We start from the raw sequence: 13,073 nt of genomic DNA on the forward strand, positions 1-13,073 counted from the left end.
GTGCCAGGCTTCCTCGGCCTTCCTGGTGCAGTTCCAGCCAGCGTGGGAGGAGGAGTACAAGGAGGAGATGAAAAGCCAAAAATAATGTCTGGGCCTATATAAAGCAAACCTCGCGGGATGAACAGTGCTGAGTCATACGAAATGCAAACACATGAGCGAGGAAAATTTTATAGGGTCCTCGATTTCATTTCTTCACAAAGAACAACAAGGAGCATGTTTCAAACGTCACTGATTATGTAACGTGTTCCTTCACTTTTTCAAAAGCGTCTGGGCAGGATATTCCCCCCTCAGAGAATCCCAAGCCCTCAGGCCTCTCTCTGCAAGTGCCAGCCGGCCAATATGGCAGAATTAATCTGGAACTTTTGAAATGTATTATTTGTCTTGCAATCAAGGAGTGGGGCTTATTTCTGAGATAATTACAGCTTTTGTTGAGCAGCTGATGGCTACGATAAGCCAGAGCTCTGAAGCGATAACTCTTGTGCTTGTTCTGGCAGCGGCAACGCATTTGGCACAGGGATCGTCCAAAATGAACGCCACACACTGGACATTACGGACACTACGGGATTCCCTACGGCCTGTAATTGCCCACTGCAGTTTACGTTACTTCATGTGTATGAAAGGTGACTCACCTGCAGATACCCTGCAAAGCAACCGTCTATTAACAACAAGTCCATAACAACACTCCTCCCAAGATGGTGCGCACTTCTTGGAGGTTGCTGTAAATATGCAGCCTCTCTTTCTCTTTGTCAGAAGTATCCTATCCCTGGTGATCAGAATAGCTCTGTACGGCGCCTCTGGAATCCCCCTGCGTGCCATGACTTCTGACACAGGAACGGGTTTGGCGCTAATCACAACGCTCCAACAGGACGCAGTGCTTTTCCAGAGCAACGCAGAGAATGGCCTTCCTCTGGAACCAGGTAATCACCACAACAGGCCCACCTAGCGACCTCTTCTTTGTCCGGAGGGAAGAGGGAGCTATTTCAGGCCTCCTGCTTGACCGAATCGACTGACCTCTGTGTTATCCGGGCAGCTACAACACACTGCCCACTTTCGTCACTCTTCCCCTGCGGCCTGGACAGGAATGCTGTTTTAGTGGAATGACTTATATGTGTACACACAGCCTACAAAACATTTATGCTCCATGACTAAAAGGAAACAGTGGATCCAGGCCAGGTTTTATTATAAACTTGGAATCAAAGGGACTTACAGTGGTCCCTCAGATGCCTTCATCCTGCAGGTTCACTGACAATAAACATGAGCTGGGTCAGTGCTGATAAAGTGGTCTAAAATAGGATCACTGAACCAGGGTCAGTTTTTCTGACTGAAATCGTTTTGGCTAACATGGCTACTCTGAGGTCTTATGTAGGGTAGGGGTGTCTTCATGAATTCTATTTAAATGTTTAATATGATAAATTGTGCTAAACCAAAACTGGATACACTCACAGAAGTGATGTCGGATGAGTGACATTATTTGTTTGGAGCCATACATTTTTATAGTTCAGAGCAGGCTGGCCTTCTTTCAGAGTGGACAAATTGAGAAGATCAACGTTTTGACTGGAAGAACTCAACTGTATTTAGACTTAGCCTTGACTCAATCTCCACTAGTCATGGTCTTAGACTTGAATTTTGGTCTTGACATGGTCTTATACATATTCAACTCCCATATTTAGACTCAGTCTTGACTTAATCTTCACTGGTCATGGTCTTAGACTTGAATTTTGGTCTTGACATGGTCTTACACATATTCAACTCCCATATTTAGACCTAGTCTTGACTCAATCTTCACTGGACTTGCCTTGGACTTGATGAATGTACTACAACCCTGGTCCTACATACAGAAACTGGCCTCAACTCAAAACACCCTTACAGTTTTCAGCTGTGTCCACTCTGCTGACAACATGACATGGTGACCAGTCACATCCTGCCTTGCATGCTGTTATTCCCTATCCCATTCACCCTCACAGTATTGATGAACAAGTATCTACAGGGTCTTCCTGAGTGTACTGTGGTGCCGCTGAACTGTGACATTGAGGGTCATTCTAGCATTTCTCTACACACCTGTATGTCATTTGTCATCTACTGTAGGCCTTTGGAGAACCATCAGGACATACGCACATTGGAAACACTGATGTTGTTCACACTTAATTATCAAAATGGCTAATTGTCAGGGGAGTGGTTAGGGTTTTCCTGATTATGTGGATCAGGACCTTTACATTTAATTGAGGGTATTGTCTTGAAGTGCAATGACACAAGACAAACAGTTTGAGATTAGTTAATAAATGGAAACCAAAAAAGCCAAGGACTTACACAAGACACATACATTTGGTCTCTAACAGTGTAACGCAGCAGGATTTAGATGAGCAGAATCCACTATTTGGGATAATAGTTCCAGGCAACATGGGCGGTAAAATTTGCAACTGTCTGATCACTCCCTCCTCCACCAGAAAGAGTTGGCACCAATTTCAGTGCTGATCGGAGCTGCTGGGAGAATGTTTCTGTCTTATATACATCGAGCCACTGATGACAGATCCCATGCCAAGCCACTTTTCCTCCCTCCCAATTTTGCAGCAGTTCCCGGTGATGGTGGTGATAAATGTCCATGGAAAAACTCATTTCCTCAGCAAGCTAAAATGCGCCAAGCCCCCAAGCACCATAGGGGTGAACAGTATGGACACACACAGGCATGAGGGGAAGCGTGAAACAACAGGCCTAACACGGTCACCTTTCCTAAAGCCATTATGAAGATCTGTGGACATGATGTCACTGAAACAGAGATTATAAACTGTAGCCATATTTAGATGACGAATAATTAATTACATAATTACATAATTTACATAATTTTTGCTAATCAATGTGGATGAAGCTTCCACTGCCAGAACAAATACAGCACATGTTTAACCTTTTTTATGAAGTTTAGATTACCTTGTGTACAAAATCCCTTTAACACATATTCAATAAGGACTGTTTGAGGTGGTAAACAGGACAGTGTGTTGCTTGTATTAATGCAACTGTCAATAACAGTAGACTACTCTTCAAGCTCATTCTGCCCCAAAACTCAAAGTTCATGCTGCCTCCAGCCGAAAGGCTCCAGACCAATGTTCCTACTGCCTACAACACAATGTTGCCACCAGCCCAGTGTACCTCCAGCCTCCAGTCTAACACTGCCTACACAACATGTTCCTACTGCATCCAGCTTAATGTATCTACTGCCTACAACCCAATGTTTCTGCTGCCTATAACCCACTGTTCCTACTGCCTCCAGCTTAATGTACCTACTGCCTACAACCCAATGTTCCTACTGCCTATAACCCAATGTTCCTACTGCCTCCAGCTTAATGTACCTACTGCCTACAACCCAATGTTCCTACTGCCTATAACCCAATGTTCCTACTGCCTCCAGCTTAATGTACCTACTGCCTACAACCCAATGTTCTTACTGCCTATTACCCACTGTTCCTACTGCCTCCAGCTTAATGTACCTACTGCCTATAACCCAATGTTCCTACTGCCTATAACCCAATGTTCCTACTGCCTCCAGCTTAATGTACCTACTGCCTACAACCCAATGTTCTTACTGCCTATTACCCACTGTTCCTACTGCCTCCAGCTTAATGTACCTACTGCCTATAACCCAATGTTCCTACTGCCTATAACCCACTGTTCCTACTGCCTCCAGCTTAATGTACCTACTGCCTATAACCCACTGTTCCTACTGCCTATAACTCACTGTTCCCACTGCCTCCAGTTCCTTGTTTTGTACTGCCTACAACCCATTGTTCCTTCAGCATCCAGTCCAATGTTTCTACTGCCTCCAGTCTAGTGTTCCTACATCCAGTAGTCCAATGTTTCTACTGCCTCCAGTCTAGTGTTCCTACATCCAGTAGTCCAATGTTTCTACTGCCTCTAGTCTAGTGTTCCTACTTCCAACAGTCCAGTGTTTCGACTGCCTCCAGTCTAGTGTTCCTACGTCTAATAGTCCAATGTTTCTACTGCCTCCAGTACACATATTTTCCTACCTTCAGCCCAGCGTCTCTACTGCTTCAACAGTCATTGTGCCTCCTGTCAGGTGTTTTTACTGCATCCAGTAGGGTTCCTCCATTTTTGGATGGATAACATTTTTACTGCTTCAAGCTCAATTTTTTTTTTTTATCCATCCCAATGCTTCTTCAGCCTCAATCCCATTGCTTCCTCTGGAATATGTGGGTCAGGGTGGAATTTATCCCATTTTCAAACCTGTGGGGAAATGTGGACATATTTCATTAGGATCATATTCTAATTGACAACTCATTATTAACTCATTAACTCATTATACACTATATGTTTGCTAATGTTTGTGGATACCCATTCGAATGAAGGCATTCAGCTACTTTAGGTTGCACCCATGGCTAACACAGATGCACACACACACACACACACACACACACACACACACAGAGCTTTTCAACTCCCTGTAGAGAGGCCCTGCCAATAGAATAGGACTCTCTGCAGCAGATAAATAAACATGAACCTATTGGCACCATGCCTATTACCAAGCTTTGGCTAGTGGGGTATAATGTCCCCCAGCATTGAGCTGTAGAGCGGTGCATCCATGTTTTCTGGAATTATGGTTGGTTCTGAGGGGGATGAGGTGCAGTGGTGATCATCAAACATCCTGATCTCATTAGCGCATTGTTGCTGAATGTAGTCAAATCCTCACAGCAATGCTCCTCCAAAATCTAGTAGAAAGCCTTCATCCCGGGATACTAGAGACAGCAATGAATCGAAGGCAGAATCTGACAACAGGTCACTCATTAGACCAATTAGACCACAGGACAACCATCTGTGTGTGTTCTTATTCATGTTCATTAGGTGAGACTAATCCTCTCTGCTGTTCTGAAAGATGGTTATAGCTCAGCAGTAAAGGCCTGAACAAGGCTGGGTTATAAAAGCCCTCTTCCATTCATATGCATAAAGCCCAGAGGTTAACATGGGTGGTGATTCACCCCTGGTCTGTTTCTCCTGTCCACTCCTATCCTCGTAATTGATTGTTCTCTTTCTTCAGTGATATCTGAGAACAGGAAGTCCGACACACCGTCTCTTTGTGACTCATGTATGACGTGAAGTGGTTTAGTTGGAATCAGCAGAGAATCACAGAACCTGTGAGTTATTACATTATTTGCAAACTGCAAATAATGACCAAGCCTTCTGGACTGTGTAGCATAGATGGCTTCCTAACTTCTGGCTTGTTTGGGCTAAGCATTGTCTTCCCAGCACCGAAGTGCACCACAAGTGCACCAAAGCACTGTGGTCTGCCCCTAATGTTCCTGACTCATGTGAGATGAAGAACTCTAATGGGACCTGCTTATGAGTCATTGCCTTGATATCCTGAGGTTTTCCTGCTGGGTAATCCAATGTACCATAGCAGACTAAAAGCTCCGTAGTATGCTACAGCAAGCGTGCTCCTGCTATCTGATATGATGCTAGTACAAGATCCCAATGAGGTATTCCTACTCTGGTTCCGCCTGCCTTCTGGACCTGCCTGTCCACCAAATTCTTTTCTAAAAGATTAATCAGGCCTTTAACATACAATATATGGCCAAAGGAATTGGGACACATCTTCATTTATTGTTTCTTCTGAAATCCAGGGTATTAAAAAGGGTTTATCCTGCTACTGCCTCACTAGCATTGCTGTGAGGATTTGATAGCATTTAGCTACAAGAGTGTTAGTGAGGTCAGGATGTTGGATGATCACCACAACACCTCATCATCCCCAACTCCCCAACTCATCCCAATACTCAAGTACTGAATGGAGCATCACCATCTATCATTCCAGAGACCACAGTTCCTCAACTGCTGTACAGCTCAATGCTGTGGGTCTTTATACCCCTCTAGCATTAGGCATGGTGCCAATAGGTTCATGTTTGTCTGATCCAGAGGGTCCTATTCTATTGCCAATATTTCTCTACAGGGGCTAGACAAGCTGTGTGTGTGTACTCGCATTTGCACATCTGAGCCATCAATGAGTGCAACTTAAGGTAGCCGAATGAATTCATTAGTGTCCACAAACATTTGGACATATAGTGTATGTCATTGATCATTACTCTGTATGATCAGGGAACTTTTGTTGACCCCAGTCGTTACTATCAGCTCCTTTTGAGTCTTGTTCATCTTCTTCATGTTCCTACAGTTTTCTTTCTATCATCGTCATCCTCGCCTTCCTCATCAGAAGCTTGGAGAAGGATTTCTGTAACAGTTTTGAGACAATGCCTTCAAAGGCTTTTCCCAAACGCAGTCAAAAGCTACCTCTAAAAACCAGGGCAGATGTGAGGGCTTGTGTCATTATGGATGTCCTCTCCAACACAACCTTGAGCACCTCAACTGATCAAAATATAATGACTCCATCCATCACAACAGAATCCCACACGGGAGAAAACACCAGCGGTTCCACCACATGGACCAGAGTCCTCCTGCCGGCCATCTGGTTGTGAAGAGCACTGGGGGATAGGGTTACGGCTGGGAAGAGGAGTGCAGGGGCAGCTGGGAGAGAGCATGAGAAAGCCAGAGACTCCCAACCAGGCCACAGAGTAAGACAGGGAGGCAACAAGAGCTCCCCCAGAAGCCATCCAAGCAAATAAGCTTAGCTCCTTTTGACTTGCTGTAGGCCCACGTGGGCCAAAGCCCGGAAAAGCCCTTCCAATAAGCACTTATTTCCTGATTGTATCATGGTACGCATTCCAATAGTTCCCCCATCAATGAGCCGCTCGCATCAAACAATCAGGCCTTCACAGGCAGCACAGAGCTGCATGACCTCAGCTGATGCAACTGAATGAACGAAACGAAATGTTACTCCAACTCAACAAAGAGACGGGAGGACTTAGCCCCCATTATCGAGGGCTCGAATCTTTTAGCTTAAACATCAAAGCTTTAAATAGCAAAAGCATTCATAGTCATGACAAGCACTTGGTGGAATCTGGAAGGCTTCCTAGAACCTTTTAGGCATTAATGTCACTAAGACAGGCTTCTCTTTATGGTGTCTCTCCAGTTCTCACAATAACCAATGCATTCAGAAGTGAAAAGAGCTAACAGAGTGAGCGAAGAATGGCAATCTTTCATATGGACATCATACATGCCTTCATAATTCCATGCATGCACCGATCAGCCATAACATTAATACCACCTCCTTGTTTCTACACTCATTGTTCATTATTATCAGCTCCACTTCCCATATAGGAGCACTGTGCAGTTCTGTAATCCCAGACTGTAGTCTGTTTGTTTCTTTTTAGGCCCCTTCACCCTGTTCTTCAATGGCCAAGACCCCACAGGAATGACCACCATGGAGCAGGTAGCTATTATTTGGGGTGGTGGGTCATTCTCAGCACTGCAGTGAGACTTACATGGTGGAATTTCCGAATTGGTTAATGCATGTTTTAATGTGATGGGTTTAATGTACGTTTGTGTGCTCTTACAGTGGGCAAAGGGAGTAGACCTAATCAGACAGAGCTGAGGGATGCAGAGCAGGGCAGAGCAACTTTGCAGAGCTAGATTTAAGCATCCAGCAGGCCAGCAGGTGAGGCATTACGATGAGTCAAGCAACCACTTCCTACACAATTCATTTAACTTGAAGTAGGCCTTATTTCTCAGAAGCATTTTTAGGAGGTTGTAAGTAAGCGAATAACTAACCTACAACTAACATATTACAAATAATGATAAATACAAAGTATAAAATCATACATATAATATATAATATATATATAAAATCATAAAAATGGCATATAAATACTTGATCCTGCATTTCTTGGAGTAACTGACTATTGCCAAGGAGGAGAAGGCTTTCTACTAGATTTTGGAGGAGCATTGATGTGTGGATTTGATTGCATTCAATGACAAGAGCGTTAGCGAGGTCAGGATGTTAGATGATGATCATCACCCCACCCCATCATCCCCAACTCCCCAACACATCCCAAAAGTATTGTCTGGAGCACCAACCATCCATCATTCCAGAGAACACAGTTCTTCCACTGCTCCACAGCTCAGTTCTGGGGGCCTTAACACCCCCAGCTGTAGCTCATGCCTGGCATTAGCTGGCATGGTGCCAACAGGTTCATCTTTGTCTTCTCCAGAGATTTCTATTCTATTGACTGTACTATTCTAAAGGGACTAGACAAGCTGTGTGTGTGTCAGCAATGTACGGAAGCTAAGGTAGCAGAAAGTGTTCATTAGAAGAGGTGTCCGCAAGAAGTTCAAAGAGTGTTTGTTGGAAATCAAAGCCTGGTGATCAAATAAAACCCTTTTAACAGCTACTGTGAAATATGGGATGGTTGGGTCGTATTACATACCATATTTTACACCCTGCAGGGGTAAAACCTAAAGGGGTGCGTTGCCCTTCTTTCAGGTTAGAGCAACAGCCCCTCAAAACGTTTGTGCACATCCCTGATTTAGACCGTCTGTTTGTTTGTCTAAGCCGTTGCTTAGCAACCGCAGAGATGATTCACTCGAACTGAAAGTCGATAAAGTCTATTTTCATATTTGAATAACTGGTTACCATGGAAGCCTAACAAAAAACAATGACTGGCCAATCAGAAGACTACTAGAATGCGAGAATACAACCGTCAATAGTAACTGAGATATTCTGCAACTATCTCAGATATAGGTCAAAGCAGTCAAGTCAAGTGTATTTACACACCGTAGCTTATGAGCATTATCGAAAAGCAGATTTACAGGGATCTGGGTCTGAGCCCCCAGTCAGCGAGCCAGAAGCCTCAGTAGTCTTGGTTCCTCTCTGAGGTTCTTCTTCTCGAATCTGAGGGAGTTTTCTGGCTTCTGACTTGCCGACTGACTTTGACTCAGGAGTCTTGGTTCCTCTGGTCGACGCCAGATAGCAGGAGAAGAAAAGCGACAGGCATAAAGAATGCAGAAATGACTGAAGCGGTGAGCGAACTGCTGACACAAGAACTGAAAGATTTACTATTCCGAAGTTGAAAGGAGAGACAGACTTTGAAAGCTGGCATGCGGCGACCCTTTTCTGTCCTTGGAGACGCTCCCCTCGGCAGGCCTGGGGTTCAGTGGCACCAGCTACGGGCCGGGCCAGTGTGGGTCCTTCAGCCACTGAAACCATGGCTAATCTGAGCCTGCATGCAGCAGGGGAAGACCTGCCCAGAGACTCTCTTTTACAGCGGGTCGGGCGATTCCCTTCTGCTGCTCGTCTATCTATCTCCATGACTGATTCTGCTTAACTGAAATAAAGCTAATCCTCTCTCTCTCTCTCTCTCTCTCTCTCTTTCGCCTACCACCTTTGCCCCCGTCCAGCCTTGGCTATGCAGACAGTTGTGAATATTCATAACTCCTGTCTGATAAGCATGCAAAATGGATGTCGGGATGACTTGGCCACATGTTAGTGCCAGCTTGTCTAAAGACAAGAAGGGGACAAAAATGACGGTCAGGAGGCAGAGAGGATCCTGACGGTGCTACTGACATTTCGAAGTGGAGAAAAAGTGGCTTTTAGATGAGCTGTTTTTCAAATCTAAAGGCCAATCTAGCCCACATTAAGGATATAACGGATATATGAATAAAGTGCTGGGGATGAAACCCAAGACAGAACTGCTCAGTTAAATGCTTTCAGTGAAATCTGCAACCAATGACTCTCTTATCATCTAGCCATTGCCTCTACAAGCTCTACACTGTCCTTTTCAATGTATCCGCAGTCGTTGAAGTTGAGTACTGGAACTGTCTACGGAGAAGTGGGAGAAGATCTAGCTTTACTACAGTGATTTAGTGTCTTTCTCCCTGCCATGGATTCTTGCTTAAATACAGAAAACGCAAGGCCAGCGTATTCCAGTCAATAAGAGATTGTTCTAAATCAGAGACAGGCATCGTTTACTGGTCCGGATGCAGCGCTGTGTACTGTAATCGCATAATGCTGGAATCCAGGCTGGAGTTCAGGGCTCAATTTACTTCAGCCTGCTTCGTTCTTTATTTATTAGTTTCTTTCTTTCTGCTTGCATTGTTGTGGCTGGGTCCAAGAGCACTCTTCCTAACTGTAGGCCATATGAAACACAACTGTAGATGATAGGCAACAGTGCCTCCTTTCTTTGGGAGCTGGGATTTTGCTAACAGTGTCCTCTGTGTTTTACCTGCACTTCCAAACGTACAAGTATAGGTTAATGCTTGTTTATGTAGTGCTTTTAACAACAGATTCTGTTAATGGCGATGGGGGCAAGGAAGCCAATGGCAACGGTGGCAAGGAAGTTAATGCAGACAGTGGCAAGGAATGGGACAGTAGCAAGGAAGCCAATGGTGATGATGGCAAGGAAGTCAATGGAGACAGTGGCAAGGAAGGGGACAGTAGCAAGGAAGCCAATGGCGACAGTTGCAAGGAAGGAGACAGTAGCAAGGAAGCCAATGGCAACAGTGGCAAGGAAGCCAATGGCGACGGTGGTAAGGAAGGGGACAGTAGCAAGGAAGTCAATGGAGACAGTGGCAAGGAAGCCAATGGCGATGGTGGCAAGGAAGGGGACAGTAGCAAGGAAGCCAATGGCAACAGTGGCAAGGAAGCCAATGGCGACGGTGGTAAGGAAGGGGACAGTAGCAAGGAAGCCAATGGCGACGGTGGTAAGGAAGGGGACAGTAGAAAGGAAGAAAATGGCAATGGTGGCAAGAAAGCCAATGACGATGGTGGCAAGGAAGTCAGTGGCAACGGTGGCAAGGAAGGGGACAGTAGCAAGAAAGCCAATGGCAATGGTGGCAAAGAAGCCAATGGCAATGGTGGCAAAGAAGCCAATGGCAACGGTGGCAAGGAAGCCAATGGCAACGGTGGCAAGGAAACCAATGGGGATGGTGGCAAGGTAGCCAATGGGGATGGTGGCAAGGAAGCCAGTGGGGATGGTGGCAAGAATGCCAATGGGGATGGTGGCAAGGAAGCCAATGGCGACAGTGGCAAGGAAGCCAATGGCGACAGTGGCAAGGAAGTCAATGGCGACGGTGGCAAGGAAGCCAATGGCAATGGTGGCAAGGAAACCAATGGGGATGGTGGCAAGGTAGCCAATGACGACAGTGGCAAGGTAGCCAATGACGACAGTGGCAAGGTAGCCAATGACGACAGTGGCAAGGAAGCCAATGGGGATGGTGGCAGGGAAGCCAATGGCGACAGTGGCAAGGAAGCCAATGGCGACGGTGGCAAAGAAGCCAATGGTGACAGTGGCAAGGAAGCCAATGGTGATGGTGGCAAAAATGCCAATGGCAAGAAAACTCTCTCAGACCGAGAAGGAAAAAGAAACCTTGAGAGGAACCAAGACTCAAAAGAGGAACCACTCCTCTTCTGGTCGACACAGGGTAGCAAAACAAACAACAGCAAAGGCATGAAATGATGACTAACTAATGGATGCACAGTAATAAAAAACAGATAACGTCGTACGTCTAAGGGCGTTTTCACACCTGCACTTTTTAGTCCGGTTAAATCTGCCTCTGGTTTGTTTTCACCCTTGGTGTCATTAGTTTGGGCAGGTGTGAATACAGTTATCACATTCAGGTGTGGACCTCAGCCTGGTCCCAAACAAACTCTGGAGTAGTTCTGGATGGCTCTCTCTCTTCCCACATCACCTCAGTGTGATGCTGGTCAGCACGGGCGAGCGCGTTGGTTGTCTGGTGGCGTTACATTGGCGGCAGTTTAAAGAGAGCCGGTGGCTGGTTGCGCATGTGTTGGTCTTCACATTCCCAGTGTTAGAAGCATTACACGTGATAGGAGGAAAATTGGGAAGGGAAATTGGGTAAAAAATGCACTAGTCCAGAACACAGGACTTTCTTCCTGTATAGACTTTCTATTGACCAAATTACGCCAGTGATACATGTAGCTTGCCCATGGATAAGATTGTCCAACACATAAGCCTACCAATGCAACACACACATAAACACATCAGACTGCTGCAAGGCCAGGTCCAAGGCAAAATCCCTGAGGGTGCACTGGAAATGAATGTGGGTGCACACATCAGCATAGCATTGTGTTCTACAGAGAGGCAAGAACACCTCATGCCTACACAAACTAACTCACATTGCAGAAGCAGATTTTAACCACAAGAAGAAGCACAGACCAGATTAAGTTTTCTTGGTTTGACTGTAAGGTTGCAAGAAATACTTTGACTACATTTCCAAAAGCATCTCAGTGTTAACCACTTTGAACTGGTAGAGAGAGTATTCAGGGGGGATGCTTGCTCCGCCATTAAAGAAGCATCTTTGTGCCAAGATGCTTTTGGGAAGCCTAGTACTAAATAATGTGTCAAACATAGAAGGCTACACCACCATCAGAAATGCATTCATTAGTGTATAATGAATAGTACCACCCGCCTAATATTGAGTAGGTCCTTCTTGGGCCACCACAACAGATCCACAACAGACTCTACAGGACTTTCGAAGGCATCCTGTGGTATCTGGCACCAAGACGTTAGCAGAAGAGCTTTTAACTCCTGTAAGTTGTGAGGTTGGGTCTCCATGAATTGCATCAATGAGCCTCAGATGTCCGTGACCCTGTTACTGGTATGGTTGGCCTTTCTTGGAGTACTTTTGGTAGGTATTGACCACTGCATACCGGAAACACCCCACAAGATGGTTGCCTGATGTTTGAGCTAGCCATCATCAAATCATCAGATTAATGCCCTTTTGTAGACCCGTTCTCATCAAGTCAAAAAGAAGGCTTGGGGGGTGTTGATAGAACCTTCACATTTGGACAGTATATAGCAATGACTGTCATTTACAGTTTTGTAGACCCCATCTCACCAAATTGAACAGGTAATTCAAAGGGCTGGAGGTAGAACATTCAACCCTCAACCCTTGTGAGAATCAAGGTGCCACTGAAGATGCTGGCCCAGAACTTCCAGAACTGCCTGCATAGCTCCAGAGCTTGATCCAAAAGAAGGAACCCGCAAGAAACCAAGACCCCACTACCCTAACCTGCTTCAAATCAGCCCTTCTTACTCAGAGGAGGCCTACAGAACAGGTCTGGGGTACAAACGGGACAGGAGGGGCGAGTGCTGCTGCAGTGGGGGTTCAGGCAGGGGTTGAGGGGGAGTGAATCCACCGCCTGGTTTGATATTTTTGGAGGAGTG

General features: G+C 45.6%; 1 protein-coding gene across 1 annotated transcript in view; it reads right to left on the minus strand.

Moving 5' to 3' along the window:
• ccnd2a (cyclin D2, a) overlaps positions 1–13,073 on the minus strand; it is a 228,032-nt gene that overhangs the window by 130,769 nt on the left and 84,190 nt on the right. The window contains exon 2 of the mRNA XM_072663097.1: positions 4,017–4,233. The gene's annotated coding sequence lies outside the window, so the exon portion shown is untranslated. The remainder of the gene's footprint in view (positions 1–4,016; positions 4,234–13,073) is intronic.

The sequence above is a fragment of the Salminus brasiliensis genome, chromosome 19, assembly GCF_030463535.1.
Source record: "Salminus brasiliensis chromosome 19, fSalBra1.hap2, whole genome shotgun sequence".
Taxonomy (NCBI): domain Eukaryota; kingdom Metazoa; phylum Chordata; class Actinopteri; order Characiformes; family Bryconidae; genus Salminus; species Salminus brasiliensis.